The 26,765-nt window shown below is 39.0% G+C and overlaps 1 non-coding gene across 1 annotated transcript; it reads left to right on the top strand.

The window, feature by feature from the left end:
- The first annotated feature begins 6,014 nt into the window (after positions 1–6,014).
- LOC148849138 (small nucleolar RNA R71) lies at positions 6,015–6,121 on the top strand. Its single transcript, XR_016101513.1, has one exon. It is a non-coding gene; the product is annotated as a small nucleolar RNA R71 (small nucleolar RNA).
- Positions 6,122–26,765: the final 20,644 nt, after the last annotated feature.

Raw genomic sequence — 26,765 nt, 5'->3', positions numbered from 1 at the left:
TTCCTTTTCTTGGATTTATTATCCCTGAACCTATTCTTAGCATTAAGCTAAATTAAGGAAAAAATTAATAAAACCGGCATAAAAATCCATGCTAAAGTCCTCAAAAATTATAGATAAATTGTAAGTTCATCAAATACCCCCACACTTAAGCTTTTGCTTGTCCTCAAGCAAAGACATCAGCCATAAACTTAACATTCCCCCCTTTTGTTCTCACCATTTACCTGGTGAACTTTTTAAGATAGAAATGCATTGAGTAATCGGGGAACTTTTGTAAGTGCTCAACTCTTATTCTTGTAAATTACCATTTAAGATATGTATCAGATCCGAGGAAAGGAGAATATGAATTTCATCATAGTCTAGCCTTCACTCCTAATTCATATATAAATCAGCTCCTTAATTGTCAAGGTTAATAATCAAATTTCACTAAGTTTCACATCTGTAACTAAATCTCAATGAGAGTTCAACTTTAGATTGCCCCTTTGAACCTCGGTTGTCACCACAATTACTTATTTCTAAGGGTGAGTGCATTTTATGCTCCATCTCACCTTTTTTTTTTTTTTTTTCTTTTCGGTGTGAGTGCATTTTATGCTCCATCTCACACTTTTCTCTCTTTTTTTTTTTTTTTTTTTTTTTTTTTTTTTTTTTTTTTTTTTTGGTGTGAGTGCATCTTATGCTCCATCTCACACTGGTCACTTGTTTGAGGTAGGTAAATAGGACTCATGTTCTAAGCTGCTAGTTTTACTATTCAGCTCAGTATAGCGGAGTCAATTTGGGCTTTTGTCCTTCTTTGCAATTATTGAACCTCAAGAATTAGCACTTCAGATGTGCACTAGCTCTCTTGACCATTAACAATGAAATCAAGGGCTTCCATACACATGAAGGAAGTTAGGGCTAGTCATGTTGAAAGGCATATTCAGCTCCCCTTTTCTCATGCATATATCAAATTGGGTCATTCACAAGAATAATAACTTAACAAGTACATCGGTCTCCCTCAACTCGTTGAATTCCTTCTTAAAAAAAATCATCAAATAAATAGTAATGAACTTGAGGGGTTCAAGTCTTTTTTTTTTTTTTGGTTATGTCATTGCCTGCATATGTGTGTTGGGGTGCATGAGGTGCATGGTTTCAACCCCCATACCCTAGCCTCGGGCTCACTCCCCCACACTTGAGATGAACATTGTCCTCAATGTTCGTAGTGTTAGGGAGTCACACTTGCTAGAGCAAACTGAAGAAAAGAAAATGATGAACTGAGTCCTTAAAGAATTGGAATTTTGAGAAAAAGATCTTTATTTTACTAACTAATATTCTAGAAAGATAAATGACAAAAAGATTCCTTAACTTGTTCATGAGCAAGCATAAGAGATTATTGGTTATCTAGATAAACAGTGGATGGAGGGGGTACAGTACTGCCCATTAAATATGGTTTCAGGCGCTGACCATTTACTTTAAACGTGCCCTGAACCGGGTGGGTGAGTTCTATAGCCCCATGGGGAAAAACCTGTGAAATGGTAAAGGGTCCAGACCACCTGGATCTCAGCTTACCTGGAAACAAGCGGAGACGGGAATTATATAACAATACCTGTTGGCCTACATAAAAGTCCCGTCTCAGCAAGTTCTTATCATGCCAGTTTTTTATTCTTTCTTTATAAACTTTGGCATTCTCATAGGTGGTAAGTCTGAATTCATCCAATTCATTCAATTGCAACCGCCTTTTAGCCCCTGTGGCCTGAATGTCAAAATTTAAGAATTTAAGAGCCCAATAGGCCTTGTGTTCCAATTCAACTGGTAAATGGCATGCTTTACCAAAGACTAATCTGTAGGGGGACATGCCAATAGGTGTCTTAAATGCAGTTCTGTATGCCCATAATGCATCATCTAATTTGATGGACCAATCTTTTCTGGCGGATGCTACGGTCTTTTCCAGAATTCTTTTGAGTTCCCTGTTAGCCAACTCCACTTGGCCACTGGTTTGAGGGTGATAAGGGGTAGCTAATTTATGTGTAATTCCATATTTCTGCATTAACTTCTCAAATTGGCTATTGCAGAAGTGAGTTCCCCTATCACTAATTATAGCTCGCGGAGTGCCAAATCGGGAGAATAGCTTCTTTAGGAAGTGTACTACCCTTCTTGAGTCATTTGTGGGTAAAGCCATGGCTTCTACCCATTTGGATACATAGTCAACTGCAACGAGGATGTACTTATTCCCAAAAGAATTCGGGAAAGGTCCCATGAAATCTATACCCCAAACATCAAAGATTTCACAGATTAAAATATTGGAAAGGGGCTTTTCATTCCGTCGGGAAATGTTTCCCGATCTTTGGCATTTGTCACATGTGGACACATACCGATGGGCATCTTTGAAGAGTGTGGGCCAATAAAAACCTGATTGCAAAACCTTGGCTGCAGTGTGACTAGCTCCAAAATGACCTCCTGCTTCTTCATCATGGCAAAATTGGAGTACCGACTCCATCTCCTCCTCGGGGACACATCTCCTTATGATCTGATCTGCACACAATTTATACAAAAAGGGTTCCTCCCACAGATAGTATTTTACATCAGAAAAGAATTTCTTTTTCTGTTGATATGAAAGGTTAGGAGGAAGGACTTGTGCAGCTAGATAATTAGAAATATCAGCATACCAAGGATATGAGTATTTCTGTATTGAGTACAACTGCTCATCCGGAAATTCTTCTCGAATGTTGCTGGTTATCTCCTCTTTTGAGCTTACCGTGTCCAACCGGGAGAGATGGTCAGCAGCCAGGTTTGCAGCACTCTTCAGGTCTCTAATCTCAATGTCAAACTCTTGCAATAAAAGGATCCACCTGATCAGTCTTGGTTTTGAGTTTTGCTTGGTAAGCAAGTGCCTTAATGCCGAGTGATCTGTGTGGACAACAACCTTGGATAATATCAGATATGAACGAAACTTATCAAGTGCAAATATTACTGCTAACAGCTCCTTTTCTGTGGTGGTGTAATTGAGTTGGGGTCCAGTCAAGGTTCTGCTAGCATAGTAAATTGGCTGAAAATGTTTGTTCATTCTTTGTCCTAAAACAGCTCCTATAGCAAAATCACTCGCATCACACATCAATTCAAATGGGAGGGTCTAATCTGGTGCTACCATGATAGGTGCATGGATCAATTTGTCTTTCAAGATGTTGAAAGCATGAAGACATTCAGTTGAAAATTCAAAAGGCACTTCTTTCTGAAGCAAGGTAGATAATGGCTTGGAAATTTTTGAGAAATCTTTAATAAACCTTCTATAGAATCCGACATGTCCTAAGAAACTTCTCAAAGAACGAACAGATGTTGGGGTTGGTAATTTTTCAATTGCCTCCACCTTGGCCTTGTTGACTTCTATACCTCTTTGAGAGATCTTGTGTCCAAGCACTATGCCTTCTTGCACCATAAAATGACATTTCTCCCAATTCAACACAAGATGTGTTTCTTTACATCTAGTAAGCACCTGTTCCAGATTATTCAAACATGCATCAAACGGAGAGCCAAAAACTGAAAAATCATCCATGAAGATCTCAATAAATTTTTCAACCATATCAGAAAATATAGACATCATACATCGCTGAAAGGTTGCTGGGGCATTGCATAACCCAAAGGGCATCCTTCGGTATGCAAAGGTTCCATATGGGCAAGTAAAAGTGGTCTTTTCTTGATCTTCTGGTGCAATTGGTATCTGGTTATACCCTGAATATCCATCCAAGAAACAATAATACTCACGCCCGGCTAGCCTCTCCAACATTTGATCCATAAATGGGAGAGGGAAATGGTCCTTCCGGGTGGCTTCATTTAATTTTCTATAGTCAATACACACATGCCATCCGGTAATGGTTCTAGTAGGGATGAGTTCATTTTTCTCATTTAGAACAACAGTCGTACCCCCTTTTTTGGGCACAACTTGCATAGGGCTTACCCAAGAACTATCAGAAATAGGATAAATGATCCCAACATCTAACAACTTGATTATTTCAGCCTTTACCACTTCTTTCATGTTGGGATTCAGGCGCCTTTGGGGCTGAACGGAAGGCTTGCTGTCATCTTCCATCAAAATTCTGTGAGTGCAGATTGATGGATTAATGCCTTTGATATCTTCTACCTTCCAAGCTATAGCATTTTTGTGTTCCCGCAGCACTCTTAATAATTTTTCTCTTTGTAAGGGATTCAGTGCTGCGGAAATTATCACGGGGAGATCTGATGGTTCCTCAAGGAAAGCATACTCTAAATGGGATGGTAATTGCTTCAGTTCAAGGGTGGGGGGTTCTTGGGGTGATGGCTTACCTGATGGTCTGGGCAATTTGCCTAAGTTCTCTAATTTAAGAAACCCCTTTCCCTTGAATTGAGGCTTATCGTTCAGGTATGCTATCATGAGGTTTATTTTTTCATTTTCTGCATCTTCAAGTTCTCCCTGCTGGAGGCAGAGTTCAAGAGGATCAGTTATTCTACTTACTTGGAAGCATTCATCAATTGTCAATTCAATGGCATCAATCATAAAACAAGAATCATCACTAGAGGGTGCATGTTTCATAGCATCAGACATTTTAAAAATTATCTCCTCATCTTGTATCCTAAGGATGAGTTGTCCTTGTTGGACATCAATCATTGCTTTCCCGGTAGCCAGGAAAGGTCTCCCTAGGATAAGCGGGACCTCCACATCTTCTTGCATGTCTAACACAATGAAATCAACTGGAAAAATGAATTTGTCAACTTTAACTAACACATCTTCTATGATCCCCCTAGGATGTCTAATGGATCTATCAGCCAATTGTAATGCCACTCTAGTGGGTTGGGGTTCATTCAACCCCAATTTCTTGAAGATAGAGTATGGCATTAAATTGATGCTAGCTCCTAGGTCACATAAAGATTTTTCAATTTTTAAACTGCCAATGGTACAAGGAATAGTGAAACTCCCTGGATCTTTGAGTTTTTGAGGCAGCTTGTTCAGAAGGATAGCAGAACATTCCTCATTTAATGCAACTGTAGCCACATCTCCCAGTTTCCTTTTGTTTGCCAATAATTCCTTCAAAAACCTTGCATAGTGTGGCATCTGGGCTAAAGCATCAGCAAAAGGAATATTAATATGTAAACTTTTAAATATTTCAAGAAACTTACCAAATTCCTTCTCCAATTTTTGTTGCTTCAGCCTGTTAGGGAATGGAACTTGTGGTTGTTGGTGCATCCCTTGTTGTGATTCTGGTTGTTCCGTCTTTTGTTGTCTGGTTCCAAGGCTTGTTTCTGCCTTGGGTTCAGCCCAATTCTTCTTTTCTACCTCAGGCAACTCTTTTCCACTTCTTAAGGTAATAGATTGCACCTGCTCTCGTGGATTCACTTCAGTGTTGCTTGGAAGAGTTCCCGGCAGTCTGGAAGAGATTAATTGTGCCAATTGCCCCACTTGGTTTTCCAGGTTTTTGATTGAGGCTTCCTGGTTCTAGAACCTAGTTTCTGCACCTGCTATAAATTTTGTCATCAGTTCCTCCAAATTGGATTTCGGTTCAGGCTGATGATAAGTCTGGTGGAACGGCTTGGAAATATGCTGATTTGGCCAGGACTGGTTTGAATGTCCCCTCCATCCTGGATGAAAAGTATGGTGACTCTGGTAACCCTGCTGTCTTGACGAATTGCTGACATAGTCAACTTGTTCAGTAGATGGTCTGAACTGATTGCCAACTTGGCAGTCTGTACTGATGTGGCCTCCCCCATACAATTCACAATTAAGAGGCTGCACATGCATGGCAGCTATCTGCATTTCATCTATTTTTTTACTGAGTGCTCCTATTTGTGCAGCTAGTGCTGTATAAGTGTCAACATTATGCAAGCCTTGCTGCTTCCTAGTTTGAGTCCTTTCCGAATGCCATTGATAATTGTTGGCTGCCATTTTCTCAATAAGTGCATGGGCAACCTCAGGAGTTTTATTATTTATGGATCCTCCGGCTGCAGCATCTAATATGGTCTTATTTGAGTCAGTAAGACCATTATAGAAAGTCTTCACTTGCAGCCAAATGGGGAGGGCATGGTGAGGAACTCTCCTTAACAGTTCCTTGTATCGTTCCCATGACTCATATAAAGATTCCCCCTCTTGCTGGAAAAAAGTAGTGATGTCATTCCTCATTTTAGTAGTTTTAGAAGGGGGAAAATATTTAGAGAGAAAACGGCTGGCCATTTCGTCCCATGTGGCTATAGATCCTGCCGGTAATGAGTTCAACCAAGCTTTGGCTTTATCCTTCAAAGAAAATGGGAATAACCTCAGCCGGATGGCATCATCACTTACCCCATTGTGTTTGAAGGTGTCACAGATTTCCAAGAAGTTAGCAATATGGGCATTCGGATCCTCATGGGCCATACCACAAAACTGAACCGTATTTTGTATCATTTGGATTATGGCCGGTTTAATTTCGAAGTTATTGGCAGCAATAGTTGGCCTGATAATGCTGGAGACAGTCCCGGTGAGGGTAGGCTTGGCATAATCCATCATAGTTCTTTGTTCAGCCATTTCTTGTGCTTCTTGTCTGACTTGCTTAGCAGCTCTCAAACGGACACGGAGAGTCCGTTCAATCTCCGGGTCGTAAAGGATCTCTTCCAGTTCAGGTCTGCTTGTCATAAACTGTTAAAGTCAAAGCAATAAAAATGCCAATATTCACAAAAGAAAATAAATAACTAATCCTATCACACTGAAAATGTAAAGTGAATTATTGGAATACAAAACCTACATCCTATCATGAATAAATGAAGCCGATTATACTAAAAGCAGATTTAAACCAATCATCTTATTCAAGGTTCCTTTATCTACATCCATTGATTGCAACATCTGAATTCAGACCCAATTTAGATCTGAGTTCAGATCTACAAGTCTTTGGTATTGTTAGTCTAGAGAAATTAATAAATAATAATTCAGATCTGAGCTGGATATCTCATACACACTCATTGGTATACACTACAATATACATCCATTAAGGTTGGAATCAATTCTGTGATGCTTTAGGGCTGAAATCAGATCTGATCTGAAAAAAAAAAAAATTTTCAAAGGATCTGAAATAAACTAAAACCAGTCCTGAGTTAGGCTTGGGTTAAAGATTTTAAACTCTACAATTGAAGCTCAAACCTGTATAGCTGATGCATATCAAACACTTGCTAAGACCTGAAAATTGGGTCTGCAATGTTTGGTATTGCAAGCTATTTGGCCCATACAACTTTTGTAGAAATCTGAAATCAGGTCTGCTAACTGTTGCACTATAGCAGCCCTGCTACAGATCTGAATGCTAAAAGAAATACTTGGAAAGTGCTAATTTTTCTTAAATATCTGAGGCATAACAATTATTCAATCCAAACATACACCTCCTTAGCTAATGTAGCTCGGTTACAAGTGGGTAAAGCCAAGAATTCAGTCCACCCAGAATTCATAGTATGCTCTGTATCAGTTCAGTCCTCACATCATATCAACTGCATTTCAGATTTGAATTTCTCTCATTCCTTGCTATCCATTCACCCTTGAGGCAGGTTGGATGTATCATAGGGTGGATTGGGGTAGTGATGGCACCCAATTCACCTCAAACTTGCATCGGTTCAGATCTGAGTTCAGAGGAATTCAGATCTGAACTGAGCAGATCTGTAACATCAGAATTCAGATCTGAACTCAAGTCTGAGTTTGGATCTGAATTCTCAATTGCCTTACCTTCAGTTATTGCTACCAAATTGTTTTTGGGGAATAGCAGAAGTGCCCTAGGGTGAATTGGGGTGGTGATGACACCCAATTCCCCTCAAAATTTCATCAGTTCAGGTCAGAGTTCAGAGGAACTCAGATCTGAACTGTTGCAGATCTGCAATAGCAGAATTCAGATCTGAAATCAGATCTGAGTTCTGATCCGAATTCTCAATTGCTCCTCTGGTTGTTCAAAAGATCTCTCCCTTTTTTTTTTTTTTCATTTGTTTTTTTTTTTTTTTTTTTTTTGTAATGAAAGAAAAGAATAATAAAATCTGAAACACAAGCAACTCTTTTCGGCTGAGTGCTGCAGATCTGAAATCTGCTAATCTGAGTGCCGAATGCAACTCAGATCTGCAACACTCATGTTTATGTAATTTTTTTTTTTCTTTTTGAAGGGAACAACACCAAGATTGAATAGAAATCAAATATGCCTTTATTAAAATGAAACTGAAACCAGAAAAAGAAAGTAATCTACTTAAGAAAGAAGAAACATAACTACAGTAGTACAGCAGTTGCAGTCCAAGCTGAAATGAAAAAGTTAGCAAATTAACCCAACTATGAATGCAATGCTGAATGAGATCAGATTAAGAATGCTCAATGTTTCCTAATATTGTTTCTCTAAATCCCCGGCAACGGCGCCAAAAACTTGATGTGTTGCTCATTGTGACACTAGCAAGTGCACTAGCCGTTCAAGTAATAAAGTAATGAGTGAAGTATCGTTCCCACGAGGATTTAGGAAACAATTACCAATACTAAATTGAACACTTCTTATCTGATCAACAAATAAATCAAAACTCTAATGAAAGCTAAGAAATCCTAAATTAAAATCTATCTAAATCATTGGTCCAATTGCCTTCAATTCAGGTTAGAAGAGTAAGCAGTAAATGTCAATCTCAGAATTCAGCAATCTATCAATTTGGATCATTCGAATAAATCATGATTGAGCCTTGGTTTGGTGAAACCCCAAGGTCATGAACAGCCTCTCTCAAGCGCATGTTCATCCTATGCATGAGTGACGGTTCTTCTATCTCTAGCAAGAATCTAATCCCCATGCATGCATTTCTTCAAACACTTCTAAGGCATCAATTCAAATCTGAATTGATCACCAACTGAATTGTGCAAGTTATCTCTAACCTTGCACTCAATTCAGTTCTTGAATAGTAGATCTGAATTCCTAGAGTCTCTCTCAAGCACTCTAGGAATACCAAGCTGTAGATTAATTCGCCCAATCTGAAAATTGCAGATCTGAATTCTCTTTCAAGCAATTCAGATCTTGCAATCTCAGATCTGAGAATTCAGATCTGAGTTTTGAAGGTTAGTTGGCCGAATTAATCTACAATCACACCCTTATTCAAGAAACTTCAAATACAATGCATGACCATTTGAATGAATCAAAAAGAATTAGATTGCTGAACTGAAATTTTACAAGCTGAAATACATCAAGGAAGAATGGAAACAAGGAGAAAGAAGAAAGAACATATAACTAAGAAACTGAATTCAAATCAAAAGAGAATGAAACTACAAATGATTTATTACAGAAGATCTTTGAATCACAAACTCTCAATTCGAACTCACCTTCTTCTTCTAGCTTGCTTGTCTTGAACTTCCTTCAGCCCTTCTTCTTCTTCTTCCTTGCGCCTAGCCTTCTTCTCTTCTCTTCTCTCAAGGTGGCCGAACCTCTAAGAGTGGGAGAGCCTTCCTCTCAAGCAATTGAACAATTTTCTCCCCTCCTAGAGGCCTCTTTATATAGTTTTTCAAGTGGGCTCTTGCCCCTTTTTGAAGCCTGTAGAATGGGGTGTATTACACCCCTCATGAACCTTCTAGAGTGCTCCCTCCTTCTCTTCAAGAAACTCCTAGAAGTTGCCGCCCCTAGCTCCCTTTGGGCTGCTATTTGGGCTACAACTTAGCTTGCTTTGGAGCTCATGTGGGCTACACTCTAGGCTGTTATTTGGGCTAAAAATGGGCCTTCCTTGCTGGGCCGAATTCTCCTCATAGCTAGGCTTTATTTTCTTGGGTTTTCTCAAGGAATTCACTTGCTCTTTTTGGGCCGAAGTGCTCTCTCTTGCTTCCACGACCGGGCTGGACTGAAATTGGTGTTTTTGAACCTTCTTTTCTTGCCTTTTTCCTTCCTTTTCTTGGATTGATTATCCTTGAACCTATTCTTAGCATTAAGCTAAATTAAGGCAAAAATTAATAAAACCGGCATAAAAATCCATGCTAAAGTCCTCAAAAATTATAGATAAATTGTAAGTTCATCACATAGCCGCCCTGAGCTGCTTCATGTCTAAATCGGCGGACCGCTGTCTACCGTTCTTTAAGGAAATTAAGAGCACAGGGTTTGAGTGGACCCAAGACTACCAGCTCACGTTCGACGAGCTCAAGAAATACCTCACTAGTGTGCCAACCTTAACCCGGCCCAATGAGGGCGATGTTTTAGAACTGTATCTCTTGGCGAGTGACGAAGTGGTCAATTCGGTACTAATAAAGGAAGTAGATCGGGTCCAATGACCAATCTATTACATTTGTAAAGTATTGCAGGGAGTAGAAATGAGATACTCGGAGATGGAAAAGCTAGCAAACGCATTGATAATCGCAGCTCGGAAGCTCCACCCGTACTTTCGAGCTCATACTATTGTCGTCCTCACTGACAAACCTCTGAGGCAAGTATTGCTTAAGCTCGAGGTCTCTGGTCGGTTGACGAAGTGGGCCATTGAGCTCTGCGAGTACGACCTCCAGTACAAGCCGTGGACTGCCATTAAGGCCCAAACCTTAGCAGATTTCATAGTCAAATGCACATTCAGCTCTGAAGTTCCTAGGTCGGTTAAGCACAAGGCTCCCAGCTCGGGTGAGCCCGAAGCTCCCGGGTTGGTCGAGTCTGAACCCCGTGAGGTAGCAGCTAGTGTGGCACCTCTCCAAGTTCGGCCAATCATGAGTTGGGATGAGGAGCCCTGGATCCTTAATGTAGATGGCTCCTCGAACCAACAGGGCTGTGGTGTCGGAAAAGTTCTGCACGGCCCAAGCGGTAAGAAATTGGAATACACGCTATGCTTCGAGTTTGCGGCGTCTAAAAATGAAGCAGAGTATGAGGCATTGATAGCTGGACTAGCCATAGCCAGAGAAGTAAAAGCAAAGAACATTGTTATCTACAGCGACTCCCAGCTCGTGGTTAACCAGGTCACCGGCGAGTATGAAGCTCGCGAGCCAACCATGATTGCCTACTTCACCAAAGTTAGAGAGACCCTACTTGACTTCCAATCACACTTCATCAAACAGATCCCTAGGTCAGACATTGCTGAGGCCGATGCCCTATCCAAGTTAGCCAGCGCTAGCGACATCACCATGAGAACTGTGTACATAGAGGACCTGTCTCGACCTAGCATTCTCAAGGGGGCAAGGAGGTTGCTCCTATCGTTCAAGCAGAGAAGAGTTGGATTGACCCGCTCATGAGCTTCTTGCTACACGGGACCCACTCTGTAGATCGCAATGCAGCCAGAAGGGTGCAGTGCTAGGCAGCCAAATACGTCATGATAGACGAGCGGCTGTATAGGAGATCCTACACGCTCCTCTATCTGTGTTGCTTGCGGCCAACCAAAGTCGAACTCGTACTCCGTGACACTCATGACGGGTTGTGCGGCGGGAACTTGGGGGGCAGATCCCTTGCCCAGAAAGCACTTCGACAATGGTATTATTGGCCAACAATGAAGGCAGATGCCATTGAACTCGTTAGAAAATGTGACAAATGCCAGAGACATGCCAATATTCACCACCAACCCGCTGCCGACCTCAAGTATCTCACCAGTCCGTGGCCCTTTGCACAATGGGGCATTGATCTACATGGGCCATTCCCGCCAGCAACAGGTGGAAGGAAGTTCTTAGTGGTAGCAGTGGACTATTTTACCAAGTGGGTAGAAGCCGAACCCCTTGTAACGATAACAACCCAAAATGTGCAAATTTTCTTTTGGAAAAACATCGTATGCTGCTTCGGATTACCTTGGGTATTGATTTTCAACAATGGCAAATAGTTCAAAGACATCAAATTCCAAGACTGGTGCCAAGATATGGTAATCCAGCAGAACTTTACTTTAGTCGCACACCCTTAAGAAAACGGTCAGGAAGAAGTCATAAACAGAGCCATCCTCCGTGGATTAAAGTCACGGTTGGACCGGGCTAAAGGACTGTGGGCAGATGAACTATCCAATGTTCTATGGGCATACCAGACCAAAGAGAAGACCGCCACGGGAGAAACACCCTTCAATCTCACCTACGACACTAAAGCAGTGATTCCCGCAGAGATCAAAGTGCCTACGCTACGATTAGAGGCATACAACGATCAGACAAACGAAGATAAGCTACTTACCAACCTCGATCTACTCGACGAAGTAAGGGACCTTGCGTACATCAGGACAACAACCTACTAATAGAGAGTAGTTTGGTACTATAATGCTAGGGTCAAGAAGCAGAATCTCCGTGTTGGCGACCTGGTCCTTCGTAAAGTTATGGTGCCTAAGCCCGGCGCTGGCAAACTCGGGTCCAATTGGGAAGGCCCTTACCGAGTGAAACGAGTGCTCGGGGAAGGAACATACGAGCTCGAGACCCTCGAAGGGAAACAAGTACCTTGGGCATGGAATATTGTCAACCAAAGACAATACTATATGTAAGAATTGAGTAGGTCACGAGCCACTCCCAAAGCGTAAGGGCCAGAATACCGAGCTAATATGACCTCGACACAACAGGAACCAATCGCCTCTATGGCATGGGCAAACTTCGAGAGTGAGCCACGAGCCACTCCTCTAGCCTAAGGGCTGAAATGCCGAGCTAATGAAGAAACCTCGGCAGCATACAAAGCTAAGTTGCCCCATCAGCATGAATTAAGTACTTGCAGCACCTGAGGTATAGGTGGCTCGGGCACAAACCTTATGACAAATAGCCTGCCCTGGCATGCAAAGAGTTAAACTCGTAAGGACAACTGACAACAACCTACCTCTGGTACAGATAGGTCGAGCATGCACCCTACTATGTCCCTCACCCTGACATACACGAGGTTGCCCCTACTAAACAGTTCAGGGCCACGATGGCCGTTAAGGAACACCCACTTTGGAAGTCCAACTTGACGGGTTGACAGCTTGGGGTGAGATAACCATTTCGACATAGATGAATTGCGCAAACTTTTGACAAAAGGAAGAAATTTCTTCATTTCAGAAAATTCGTTACATAAATTTCATTAAGGACGCCTTGATTACAAGAAAGAAAAAGGGAAAAGATTAAGTTACAAGTATAAAGAGCAAACTACTTCGGGAGCTCGTCGCCTCTATCAGGGACCCCCTCGGGGACAATATCTGGACTGACATCCTCTGCTTCATCTTTGATGCCCTCATCTTCGGAATTGGGGTCATCTTTTGACTGATGCACGATGTTGTCAGTAATCCGCGAAGTAGTGATGGCGCTCATGTCCAGCTCGGGGTAGAGGTGCCTGATCAACCACCGACTGAGTTTGAAGTCCTTATGGTAGGCCTCCATCATCACGTCGTCGAATCTGGAAGAGTTGATGTAGTCAATGATGGCCTAAGTCTTGTGATGAACCTACAATTTATCTATAATTTTTGAGGACTTTAGCATGGGTTTTTATGCCGATTTTATTAATTTTTGCCTTAATTTAGCTTAATGCTAAGAATAAGTTTCAGGGGTAAATAATCCAAGAAAATGAAGGAAAAAGGCAAGAAAAGAAGGTTCAAAAAGACCAAATCCAGCCCAGCCCGGTTGTGGAAGCAAGAGAGAGCACTTCGGCCCAAGAAGAGCAAGTGGATTCCTTGAGAAAACCCAAGAAAAGAAAGCCTAGCTAAGAATAGAATTCGGCCCAACAAGGAAGGCCCATTCTCAGCCCAAAAGAGCAGCTCAATGTATAGCTATCATGTGCTAAGAGAGAGCCTAAGTGCAGCCCAAATAGTAGCCCTTAGGAGGCTTTCAAGAGAGCTCTAGAAAGCTCAAGAAAGGGGTGTAATACACCCCATTCTAGAGGCTTCAAGAAGGGGCAAGAGCCCCCTTGAAAAACTATATAAGGAGGCCTCTAGGAGGGTGGAGAGGTGTTCAATTGCTTGAGTGGAAGGCTCTCCCACTCTTAGAGGTTCGGCCACCTTGAGATAATGGAAGAGAAGAAGGTTAGGCACAAGGAAGAAGAAGAAGAAGGACTGAAGGAGTTCAAGACAATCAAGCTAGAAGAGAAGGTGAGTTCGAAATTGGGGGTTTTTGATTCAAGATCATTTGTAATAACTCAATTGTAGTTTCATTCTCCTTTAATTTGAATTCTGTTTCTTTGTTATATTTTCTTTTTTCTTTCTCCTTCTTCCATTCTTCCTTGATGTATTTCAGCTTATAAAATTTCAGTTCAGCAATCTAATTCTTTTTTATTCATTCGAATGGTCATGACTTGTACTTGGAGTTTCTTGAATAAGGGTGTTTTTGTAGATTAATTCGGCCAACTAACCTTCAAAACTCAGATCTGAATTCTCAGATCTAAGATTGCAAGATCTGAAATGCTTGAAAGAGAATTCAGATCTGCAATTTTCAAATTGGCTGAATGGATCTAAAGCTTGGAATTCCTAGAGTGCTTGAGAGAGACTCTAGGAATTCAGATCTACTATTCAAGAACTGAATTGGATGCAAAATTAGAGATAACTTGCACAATTCAGTTGGTGATCAATTCAGTTTTGAATTGATGCCTTAGAAGTGTTTGAAGAAATGCATGTATGGGGATTAAATTCTTGTTAGAGATAGAAGAATTGTCACTCATGCATAGGATGAACATGTGTTTGAGAGAGGCTATTCATGACCTTGGGGTTTCACTAAACCAAGGCTCAATTATGATTTATTCGAATGATCCAAATTGATAGATTGCTGAATTATGAGATTGAAATTTACTGTTTACTCTTCTAACCTGATTTGAAGGTAATTGGACCAATGATTTAGATAGATTTTAATTTAGGATTTTTAGCTTTAATTAAAGTTTTGATTTATTTGTTAATCAGATAAGAAGTACTCAATTTAGTATTGATACTTGTTTCCTAAATCCTCATGGGAACGATACTTCACTCACTACTTTATTATTTGAACGGCTAGTGCACTTGCTAGTGTCACAATGAGCCACACATCAAGTTTTTGGCACCGTTGCCGGGATTTTAGGGAAGCATTATTAGGAAACATTGGGCATTCTTAATCTGGTCTCAGTCGTCATTGCATTCATAGAAGGTTTTAATTGCTTCATTTTACATTTTGGCCTTGAATGCAACAGTTGTACTGATTTAATTATGTTCTTTCTTCAGTAGATTACTTCATTTCCTTGTTTCAGTTTCATTTTAATAATGATAGATTTCATTTCCTTTCAATCTTGGTGTTGTTACATTCAAAAAGAAAAAAAAAGAAGAAAAATTCAAAACAACATAAGTTTTGCAGATCTGAGTTGCATTCGGCACTCAGATCAGCAGAACTTAGAACTGCAACACTCTGTCGAAAAGACTTAGTTAGTTTGTGTTTCAGCCTTTTATTTATTTTTTTCATTACAAAAAGAAAAAAAATATAAAGTGAAAAGGAAAGAAAAAGATCATATGAACAATAAGAGGGGCAATTGAGAATTCAGATCAGCACGCAGATCTGAGTTCAGATCTAAATTCTGCTACAGCAGACCTGCAACAGTTCAGATCTGAATTCCTCTTAACACAGATCTGAACTGATGCAAATTTGTGGTGAATTGGGTGTCATAACCACCCCAATTTCCCCTAGGACACTTATGCTACTCCTCAAAGGCAATTTGGTAGTAATGACTGAAGGTAAGGCAATTGAGAATTCAGATCCAAACTCAGAGTTGAGTTCAGATCTGAATTCTATTGTTACAGATCTGCTTAGTTCAGATCTGAATTCCTCTGATACATCCACCCTACGATACATCCAACCTGCCTCAAGGGTGAATGGATAGCAAAGAACTGATTTTTAATTCTGCATCTTAGAATTCAGATTTGAATGCAGTAGCTTTCATTACTGATGAAGCTGGTCTTCTTTCCTAATGCTGAATTGCTTCATCTTTGGTTCCTGTTTTAGTTTAGGTAGTTTAGTTGATTGCTGGTTTTGTTTATCAAAAATTTCATTACTGATTTCTTTAACTATTAGCTGATTTCAGTTCTGTACAAATCTGCATATATTATTCTTCATTATTGATATTACTTGGTTTTGATTACTGTTTTAGTGCTGCTAGTTTAGCTGGTTTTTGGTTTTATATAGCTCATAAAAATAGGGGAGCTCAGATCTATACACAGTAGATTTCAGTACTGAAATCAAAAATCAGATCTGAGCAAACCGAAAAAAAAAAGAGATTTTGTTTAGTAGTATAGTTGCATTACTGCTTTGTGTTTTATTTCATCTCAAAAGAAAAGAAAAAAAAATCAGATCCCAGCAGTCACACCATGGTGAATACAGGTCTAATTTCATATCTTTTTACTACTGATTGATTTCGGTTTTGTGCAGATCTGTATATAGCATGTTTCATTGCTGATATCAGTGGGTTATCCTACTGAATTGGTCAGTTTTAGTATGGCTACTCTAGCTGGTCTTTGGTGATGTATAGCTCATCAAAACAGTGGGTTCAGATCTGATACTTAGTAGCCTTCCAATATGGAAATCAGACCTGAGCACAACTGTAATGTTATCAGTAGCTACTGTTATATTTATTGCTGTTCTCAGTGGCTTCTAAGATTTTAGAGCTAATCTCAATTTTGTGTAGAACTGATGTTTGAAATTGCTATCTCACAATCCTTTGTACACTGAGTTCATTTTTGTGTATTGACCTTCTGTAGCACAGAATAGCCTTTTAATATGAAGATCAGACCTGAACACAATCACTGCTGATCTGCATTTGGCTGTCCTCAGTAACTGCTAAGATTTCAGATCTGATTTCAGAACTGTATATTACTGTTCTCAGTAGCTACTGAGATTTCAGCTCTCAGCAATTCAGATCTATTTCAGGAATTTAAAGAAAATGAATTTGTAAACTGTTGTTCTACTAAGAGATTACTGAATTCAGACCTGTTTGTAAATTGCTACTGAATTCTGTATATTGAATAAGATGTTGATTGATGAACTTACAATTTATCTATAATTTTTGAGGACTTTAGCATGGATTTTTATGCCGGTTTTATTAATTTTTGCCTTAATTTAGCTTAATGCTAAGAATAAGTTCAGGGATAATCAATCCAAGAAAAGGAAGGAAAAAGGCAAGAAAAGAAGGTTCAAAAAGACCAATTTCAGTCCAGCCCGGTCGTGGAAGCAAGAGAGAGCACTTCAGCCCAAAAAGAGCAAGTGAATTCCTTGAGAAAACCCAAGAAAATAAAGCCTAGCTATGAGGAGAATTCGGCCCAGCAAGGAAGGCCCATTTTTAGCCCAAATAACAGCCTAGAGTGTAGCCCACATGAGCTCAAAAGCAAGCTAAGTTGTAGCCCAAATAGCAGCCCAAAGGGAGCTAGGAGCGGCAACTTCTAGGAGTTTCTTGAAGAGAAGGAGGGAGCACTCTAGAAGGTTCATGAGGGGTGTAATACACCCCATTCTAGAGGCTTCAAGAAGGGGCAAAAGCCCCCTTGAAAAACTATATAAGGAGGCCTCTAGGAGGGGAGAAAGTGGTTCAATTGCTTGAGAGGAAGGCTCTCCCACTCTTAGAGGTTCGGCCACCTTGAGAGAAGAGAAGAGAAGAAGGCTAGGCGCAAGGAAGAAGAAGAAGAAGGGCTGAAGGAAGTTCAAGACAAGCAAGCTAGAAGAAGAAGGTGAGTTCGAATTGAGAGTTTGTGATTCAAAGATCTTCTGTAATAAATCATTTGTAGTTTCATTCTCTTTTGATTTGAATTCAGTTTCTTAGTTATATGTTCTTTCTTCTTTCTCCTTGTTTCCATTCTTCCTTGATGTATTTCAGCTTGTAAAATTTCAGTTCAGCAATCTAATTCTTTTTGATTCATTCAAATGGTCATGCATTGTATTTGAAGTTTCTTGAATAAGGGTGTGATTGTAGAGTAATTCGGCCAACTAACCTTCAAAACTCAGATCTGAATTCTCAGATCTGAGATTGCAAGATCTGAATTGCTTGAAAGAGAATTCAGATCTGCAATTTTCAGATTGGGCGAATTAATCTACAGCTTGGAATTCCTAGAGTGCTTGAGAGAGACTCTAGGAATTCAGATCTACTATTCAAGAACTGAATTGAGTGCAAGGTTAGAAATAATTTGCACAATTCAGTTGGTGATCAATTCAGATTTGAATTGATGCCTTAGAAGTGTTTGAAGAAATGCATGCATGGGGATTAGATTCTTGCTAGAGATAGAAGAACCTTCACTCATGCATAGGATGAACATACGCTTGAGAGAGGCTGTTCATGACCTTGGGGTTTCACCAAACCAAGGCTCAATCATGATTCATTCGAATGATCCAAATTGATAGATTGCTGAATTCTGAGATTGACATTTACTGCTTACTCTTCTAACCTGAATTGAAGGCAATTGGGCCAATGATTTAGATAGATTTTAATTTAGGATTTATTAGCTTTCATTAGAGTTTTGATTTATTTGTTGATCAGATAAGAAGTGCTCAATTTAGTATTGGTAATTGTTTCCTAAATCCTCGTGGGAACGATACTTCACTCTCTACTTTATTACTTGAACGGCTAGTGCACTTGCTAGTGTCACAATGAGCAACACATCAAGTTTTTGGCGCCGTTGCCGGGGATTTAGAGAAGCAATATTAGGAAACATTGAGCATTCTTAATCTGATCTCATTCAGCATTGCATTCATAGTTGGGTTAATTTGCTAACTTTTTCATTTCAGCTTGGACTGCAACTGCTGTACTACTGTAGTTATGTTTCTTCTTTCTTAAGTAGATTACTTTCTTTTTTTTTTGGTTTCAGTTTCATTTTAATAAAGGCATGTTTGATTTCTATTCAATCTTGGTGTTGTTCCCTTCAAAAAGAAAAAAAAAAATTTCACAAAAAACATGAGTGTTGCAGATCTGAGTTGCATTCAGCACTCAGATTAGCAGATTTCAGATCTGCAGCACTCAACCGAAAAGAGTTGCTTGTGTTTCAGACTTTATTATTTTTTTTTTCTCTTTCTTTCATTACAAAAAGAAAAAAAAAAACAAATGAGAAAAAAAAAGGGGGAGATCTTTTGAACAACCAGAGGAGCAATTGAGAATTCGGATCAGAACTCAGATCTGAGTTCAAATCTGAATTCTGCTATTGCAGATCTGCAACAGTTCAGATCTGAGTTCCTCTGAACTCAGACCTGAACTGATGCAATTTTGAGGGGAATTGGGTGTCATCACCACCCCAATTCACCCTAGGGCACTTCTGCTATTCCCCAAAAACAATTTGGTAGCAATAACTGAAGGTAAGGCAATTGAAATTTCAGATCCGAACTCAGACTTGAGTTCAGACCTGAACTCTACTATAGCAGAACTGCAATACTCAGAAAAAAAAAAATATATCTGTTCTCAGCCCTTTATTATTCTTTTCTTTCATTGCAAAAAGAAAAAAAAATATATTTAGATAGTGAAAAAAAAAAGAAAGAGAAAGAACCATGGAAACCAAGGATTCGGATCAGAACTCAGATCTGAGTTCAGATCTGAGTTCTACTGTAGCAGACCTGAACTGATGTAAATTCAAAGGGTAATTGGGGGTTAACTTCACCCCAATACACCCTACAAAAAAATCTGCTATCTCCCAAAAATAATTGGATAGTCATGGTTAAAAAAAAAAAAAAAAATTCGAATCTGCAATCACCTAGATCTGAACTGGGGTTGTGAACAGAGCAGGATACAGGGCATACTTTGCTGTATTAAATAACTTGTACTCCGATCTATCTGAGCTGATTTGGTTGAAGAAAAGTATATTTAATCTGAGAATTTTTTTATGCCTCAAGAGATTTCATGCAAAGTGGCACTTCCACACCATTTTTCTATTAGAGTTCAGACCTATAGCAGGGCTACTATAGCAGACCTGCTACAGCAAGACTGAACCAGGGCAGGTTTTGAACAGGTTTGTATTACAATTAACATTACTAAATTGGCATTGTGAATTGTCCTGGGCTGATCTTTGAAATTTTTTTTCAAGATAGATAGCTCTGATTTCAGCTGTGCATGAATAGAAAGTCTAGCAGATCTGAATGGGTGTGTGCAGCCGTGTGTACTACATTCCAATAAGTGTATACTCCATCAAGGGCTACATTGATGGAGCCATGTTTCTTCTCTTGATACTTGATTGTTCCATCCTTAGTTTCAATTTTAATGTAGCTTATGCAAATCAAATTTCTCTTCTCCTTTTGGTTCTAAAAAAAAAAAAAAAAATTTAAAATGAGTTCAGATCTGAATTGCATTCATCAATCAGACCTGCACTCATCCAAAAAGATTTTGGTTGCATTGCTGTATTTTGTTTTAGATTTATAAAAAAAAAAAAAAAAATAGATAAAGAAAATAAAAAGAAAACAATGAAAAAATAGCATGTGAGTTTTCAAATCTGAAACTCAGATTTGAAGTTCAGATCTGAGTTCAGCCGGTTGCAGGACTGCATTCTGCTAGGTTCAGATTTGAGTTCATCTGAACTCAGACCTGAACCCACTCTATTTTGATGTGAATTCGGGTAGTGACAGCACCCAATTCACAATTTGATGCATCAGACTTGCCTCATTGATGAAAATTTAAGCCATGAATGGTAAAATCAATTCTGAAGTGCATGAGAATCAGAGGTAGTATAAGTACATAATCTGAAATTTTTGTGAACTTGATGTTTTGTTATCTTTTAAATCACTTGCACCCAATCTGAATTGGTTGTATTGAATTAGGACTGATATTTGTGAGGTCCAAAAAGAGCTTCATCTTTTTGATGTAATGGTATTCAGATCTGAATCAAGGCTGCTTTCATTATAAAATTGCATATCTGATTTCAGGTCTGAGGCATACAAGACATTTAAGTTGGGACTTGAAAGAGAAGTCTTAAGCTCTTGGGATCAAACTTATTTCAGACCTAACTGCAACAGATTTTAGACCTACTTATTGATATTAGGTTTGGAGTTTTTGTAAGTGACTGTTCTCAAAAGTCAAGTTCTAACGAAAAAAAAAAAAAAAAAAATCAAATAACTTTGGTAGTGTGCTGATTTCAAGAACTCTTAGACTTCTAGGCTAGTTTCAATCTTGTAAATCACTTGTTTATCACTTGCATATCAGATTCCAAGAGATATTTATATTGGCTTTTGATCTTGTTTTTTTAAATTTATTTATTTATTTATTTTGTTAGATAGAATTCAAACTTCTTGGCCTTGTAAGTTTCTGTTGTGTATTACAGACTGGTTAAATTATTTACATTGTTTGGAATTGTGTATAGTAGTCTTTTTATTATTTGGTTTTTAGTTAGAACAAAGCTCTTGATCTCTCTTGCAAGTAAATTCTAGCAGAAGAGGCTCCCACCAAAAGAACTCTTGCATATCTGGAAATTAATCTTCAGGAAGTCCTCTATACACCCTTCTCTTTACTTGGTATTTCTCTTGTTGTTTTTTTTTTTTGTGATCCCCTAACAATAGGAACATTGAGGACAATGTTCATCTTAAGTGTGGGGGAGTGAGCCCGAGGCTAGGGTATGGGGGCTGAAACCATGCACCTCATTCACCCCAACACACATATGCAGGCAATGACATAACCAAAAAAAAAAAAAAAAGACTTGAACCCCTCAAGTTCATTACTATTTATTTGATGATTTTTAAGAAGGAATTCAATGAGTTGAGGGAGACTGATGTACTTGTTAAATTTTTATTCTTGTGAATGACACAATTTGATATATGCAGGAGAAAAGGGGAGCTGAATATGCTTTTCAGCATGACTAGCCCTAACTTCCTTCATGTGTATGGAAGCCCTTGATTTCATTGTTAATAGTCAAAAAAGCTAGTGCACATCTGAAGTGCTAATTCTTGAGGTTCAATAATTGCAAAAGAAGGACAAAAGCCCAAATTTACTCCGCTATTCTGAGCTGAATAGTAAAACTAGCAGCTTAGAACATGAGTCCTATTTACCTACCTCAAGCAAGTGACCAGTGTGAGATGGAGCATAAGATGCACTCACACCAAAAAATAAATAAAAAATAAATAAAAAAAAAAAGAGAAAAGTGTGAGATGGAGCATAAAATGCACTCACACCGAAAAAAAAAAAAAAAAAAGAAGAAAAGGGTGAGATGGAGCATAAGATGCATTCACCCTTAGAAATAAGTAATTGTGGTGACAACCGAGGTTCAAAGGGGCACTCTAAAGTTGAACTCTCATTGAGATTTAGTTACAGATGTGAAACTTAGTGAAATTTGATTATTAACCTTAACAATTAAGGAGCTGATTTATATATGAATTAGGAGTGAAGGCTAGACTATGATGAAATTCATATTATCCTTTCCTCGGATCTGATACATATCTTAAATGGTAATTTACAAGAATAAGAGTTGAGCACTTACAAAAGTTCCCCGACTACTCAATGCATTTCTATCTTAAAAAAAGTTCACCAGGTAAATGGTGAGAACAGAAGGGGGGAATGTTAAGTTTATGACTGATGTCTTTGCTTGAGGACAAGCAAAAGCTTAAGTGTGGGGGTACTTGATGAACTTACAATTTATCTATAATTTTTGAGGACTTTAGCATGGATTTTTATGCCGGTTTTATTAATTTTTGCCTTAATTTAGCTTAATGTTAAGAATAAGTTCAGGGATAATCAATCCAAGAAAAGGAAGGAAAAAGGCAAGAAAAGAAGGTTCAAAAAGACCAATTTCAGTCCAGCCCGGTCGTGGAAGCAAGAGAGAGCACTTCGGCCCAAAAAGAGCAAGTGAATTCCTTGAGAAAACCCAAGAAAATAAAGCCTAGCTATGAGGAGAATTCGGCCCAGCAAGGAAGGCCCATTTTTAGCCCAAATAACAGCCTAGAGTGTAGCCCACATGAGCTCAAAAGCAAGCTAAGTTGTAGCCCAAATAGCAGCCCAAAGGGAGCTAGGGGCGGCAACTTCTACGAGTTTCTTGAAGAGAAGGAGGGAACACTCTAGAAGGTTCATGAGGGGTGTAATACACCCCATTCTAGAGGCTTCAAGAAGGGGCAAGAGCCCCCTTGAAAAACTATATAAGGAGGCCTCTAGGAGGGGAGAAAGTGGTTCAATTGCTTGAGAGGAAGGCTCTCCCACTCTTAGAGGTTCGGCCACCTTGAGAGAAGAGAAGAGAAGAAGGCTAGGCGCAAGGAAGAAGAAGAAGAAGGGCTGAAGGAAGTTCAAGACAAGCAAGCTAGAAGAAGAAGGTGAGTTCGAATTGAGAGTTTGTGATTCAAAGATCTTCTGTAATAAATCATTTGTATTTTCATTCTCTTTTGATTTGAATTCAGTTTCTTAGTTATATGTTCTTTCTTCTTTCTCCTTGTTTCCATTCTTCCTTGATGTATTTCAGCTTGTAAAATTTCAGTTCAGCAATCTAATTCTTTTTGATTCATTCAAATGGTCATGCATTGTATTTGAAGTTTCTTGAATAAGGGTGTGATTGTAGAGTAATTCGGCCAACTAACCTTCAAAACTCAGATCTGAATTCTCAGATCTGAGATTACAAGATCTGAATTGCTTGAAAGAGAATTCAGATCTGCAATTTTCAGATTGGGCGAATTAATCTACAGCTTGGAATTCCTAGAGTGCTTGAAAGAGACTCTAGGAATTCAGATCTACTATTCAAGAACTGAATTGAGTGCAAGGTTAGAGATAACTTGCACAATTCAGATGGTGATCAATTCAGATTTGAATTGATGCCTTAGAAGTGTTTGAAGAAATGCATGCATGGGGATTAGATTCTTGCTAGAGATAGAAGAACCGTCACTCATGCATAGGATGAACATGCGCTTGAGAGAGGCTGTTCATGACCTTGGGGTTTCACCAAACCAAGGCTCAATCATGATTCATTCGAATGATCCAAATTGATAGATTGCTGAATTCTGAGATTGACATTTACTGCTTACTCCTCTAACCTGAATTGAAGGCAATTGGGCCAATGATTTAGATAGATTTTAATTTAGGATTTCTTAGCTTTCATTAGAGTTTTGATTTATTTGTTGATCAGAAAAGAAGTGCTCAATTTAGTATTGGTAATTGTTTCTTAAATCCTCGTGGGAACGATACTTCACTCTCTACTTTATTACTTGAACGGCTAGTGCACTTGCTAGTGTCACAATGAGCAACACACCATTGATCTGCTTTTATTTAGCTGCATTTATTTATTTTAGGATGTAGGTTTGTATATTCCAATACTTCACTATACATTTTCAGTTGTAATAAGGTTAGTTATTTTGTGAATATTGGCTTGTTTATTGCCTTGACTATTGCAGTATCTGACAAGCAGAGTCGAGCTGGAGGAAATTGATGAACCTACAATTTATCTATATTTTATGAGGTTTTTGCATGAAATTTTATGATAGTTTAATTAAATTTTGCCCTATTTTAGCTTGATTGCAAAAAAGATTTCAGGGGGAGCCAAATCAACAAAAAGAAGGCAAAAGCAAGAAAAGAAAACCCAAAATTTATCAAGTTCAGCCCGGCCCAGCCATGAGAGCAAGAGAATTTCATTCGGCCCAAAAAGAGCAAGTGAAACTCTTTGGAAAATCCAAGGGAATAAGCCTAGCAAGAAGGAAATTTTGGCCTAGCCCATTTTTAGCCCAAATAACAGCCTAGAGTGTAGCCCACATGAGCTCAAAAGCAAGCTAAGTTGTAGCCCAAATAGCAGCCCAAAGGGAGCTAGGGGCGGCAACTTCTAGGAGTTTCTTGAAGAGAAGGAGGGAGCACTCTAGAAGGTTCATGAGGGGTGTAATACACCCCATTCTAGAGGCTTCAAGAAGGGGCAAGAGCCCCCTTGAAAAACTATATAAGGAGGCCTCTAGGAGGGGAGAAGGTGTTCAATTGCTTGAGAGGAAGGCTCTCCCACTCTTAGAGGTTCGGCCACCTTGAGAGAAGAGAAGAGAAGAGGGCTAGGCGCAAGGAAGAAGAAGAAGAAGGGCTGAAGGAAGTTCAAGACAAGGAAGCTAGAAGAAGAAGGTGAGTTCGAATTGAGAGTTTGTGATTCAGAGATCTTCTGTAATAAATCATTTGTAGTTTCATTCTCTTTTGATTTGAATTCAGTTTCTTAGTTATTTGTTCTTTCTTCTTTCTCCTTGTTTCCCTTCTTCCTTGATGTATTTCAGCTTCTAAAATTTCAGTTCAGCAATCTAATTCTTTTTTATTCATTCAAATGGCCATGCATTGTATTTGAAGTTTCTTGAATAAGGGTATGATTGTAGATTAATTCGGCCAACTAACCTTCAAAACTCAGTTGCAAGATCTGAATTGCTTGAAAGAGAATTCAGATCTGCAATTTTCAGAATGGGCGAATTAATCTACAGCTTGGAATTCCTAGAGTGCTTGAGAGAGACTTTAGGAATTCAGATCTACTATTCAAGAACTGAATTGAGTGCAAGGTTAGAGATAACTTGGACAATTCTGTTGGTGATCAATTCAGATTTGAATTGATGCCTTAGAAGTGTTTGAAGAAATGCATGCATGGGGATTAGATTCTTGCTAGAGATAGAAGAACCGTCACTCATGCATAGGATGAACATGCGCTTGAGAGAGGCTGTTCATGACCTTGGGGTTTCACCAAACCAAGGCTCAATCATGATTCATTCGAATGATCCAAATTGATAGATTGTTGAATTCTGAGATTGACATTTATTGCTTACTCTTCTAACCTGATTTGAAGGCAATTGAACCAATGATTTAGATAGATTTTAATTTAGGATTTCTTAGCTTTCATTAGAGTTTTGATTTATTTGTTGATCAGATAAGAAGTGCTCAATTTAGTATTGGTAATTGTTTCCTAAATCCTCGTGGGAACGATACTTCACTCACTACTTTATTACTTGAACGGCTAGTGCACTTGCTAGTGTCACAATGAGCCACACATCAAGTTTTTGGCGCCGTTGCCGGGGATTTATAGAAGCAATATTAGGAAACATTGAGCATTCTTAATCTGGTATCATTCAGCATTGCATTCATAGTTGGTTTAATTTGCTTAACTTTACATTTTAGTTTTGAATGCAACTGCTGTACTACTGTAGTTATGTTTCTTCTTTCTTAAGTAGATTACTTTCTTTTTTGGTTTCAGTTTCATTTTAATAAAGGCATATTTGATTTCTATTCAATCTTGATGTTGTTCCCTTCAAAAAGAAAAAAAAAAGAAAAAAAATTCACATAAACATGAGTGTTGCAGATCTGAGTTGTATTCGGCACTTAGATCAGCAGATTTCAGATCTACAGCACTCAGCCGAAAAGAGTTGCTTGTGTTTCAGACTTTATTAATTTTTTTTTCTTTTTTCTTTCTTTCATTACAAAAAGAAAAAAACAAATGAAAAAAAAAGGGGAGATCTTTTGAACAACCAGAGGAGTAATTGAGAATTCGGATCAGAACTCAGATCTGAGTTCAGATCTGAATTCTACTATTGCAGATCTGCAACAGTTCAGATCTGAGTTCCTCTGAACTCAGACCTGAACTGATGCACTTTTGAGGAGAATTGGGTGTCATCACCACCCCAATTCACCCTAGGGCACTTCTGCTATTCCCCAAAAACAATTTGGTAGCAATAACTGAAGGTAAGGCAATTGAGAATTCAGATCCAAACTCAGACTTGAGTTCAGATCTGAATTCTGCTGTTACAGATCTGCTCAGTTCAGATCTGAATTCCTCTGAACTCAGATCTGAAACGATGCAAGTTTGAGGTGAATTGGGTGCCATCACTACCCCAATCCACCCTATGATACATCCAACCTGCCTCAAGGGTGAATGGATAGCAAAGAATGAGAGAAATTCAAATCTGAAATGCAGTTGATATGATGTGAGGACTGAACTGATACAGAGCATACTATGAATTCTGGGAGGACTGAATTCTTGGCTTTACCCACTTGTACCCAATCTAAATTTGCTGAGGATGTGAGTTTGGATTGAATAATTGTGAT

This window comes from Nelumbo lutea, chromosome 6 (assembly GCF_056320005.1).
Source record: "Nelumbo lutea isolate HS-2025 chromosome 6, American lotus-T2T, whole genome shotgun sequence".
Lineage (NCBI taxonomy): Eukaryota > Viridiplantae > Streptophyta > Magnoliopsida > Proteales > Nelumbonaceae > Nelumbo > Nelumbo lutea.
The sequence above is the reverse complement of the archived record's forward strand: the minus strand, read 5'-3'. Positions and strand labels throughout refer to the sequence as shown.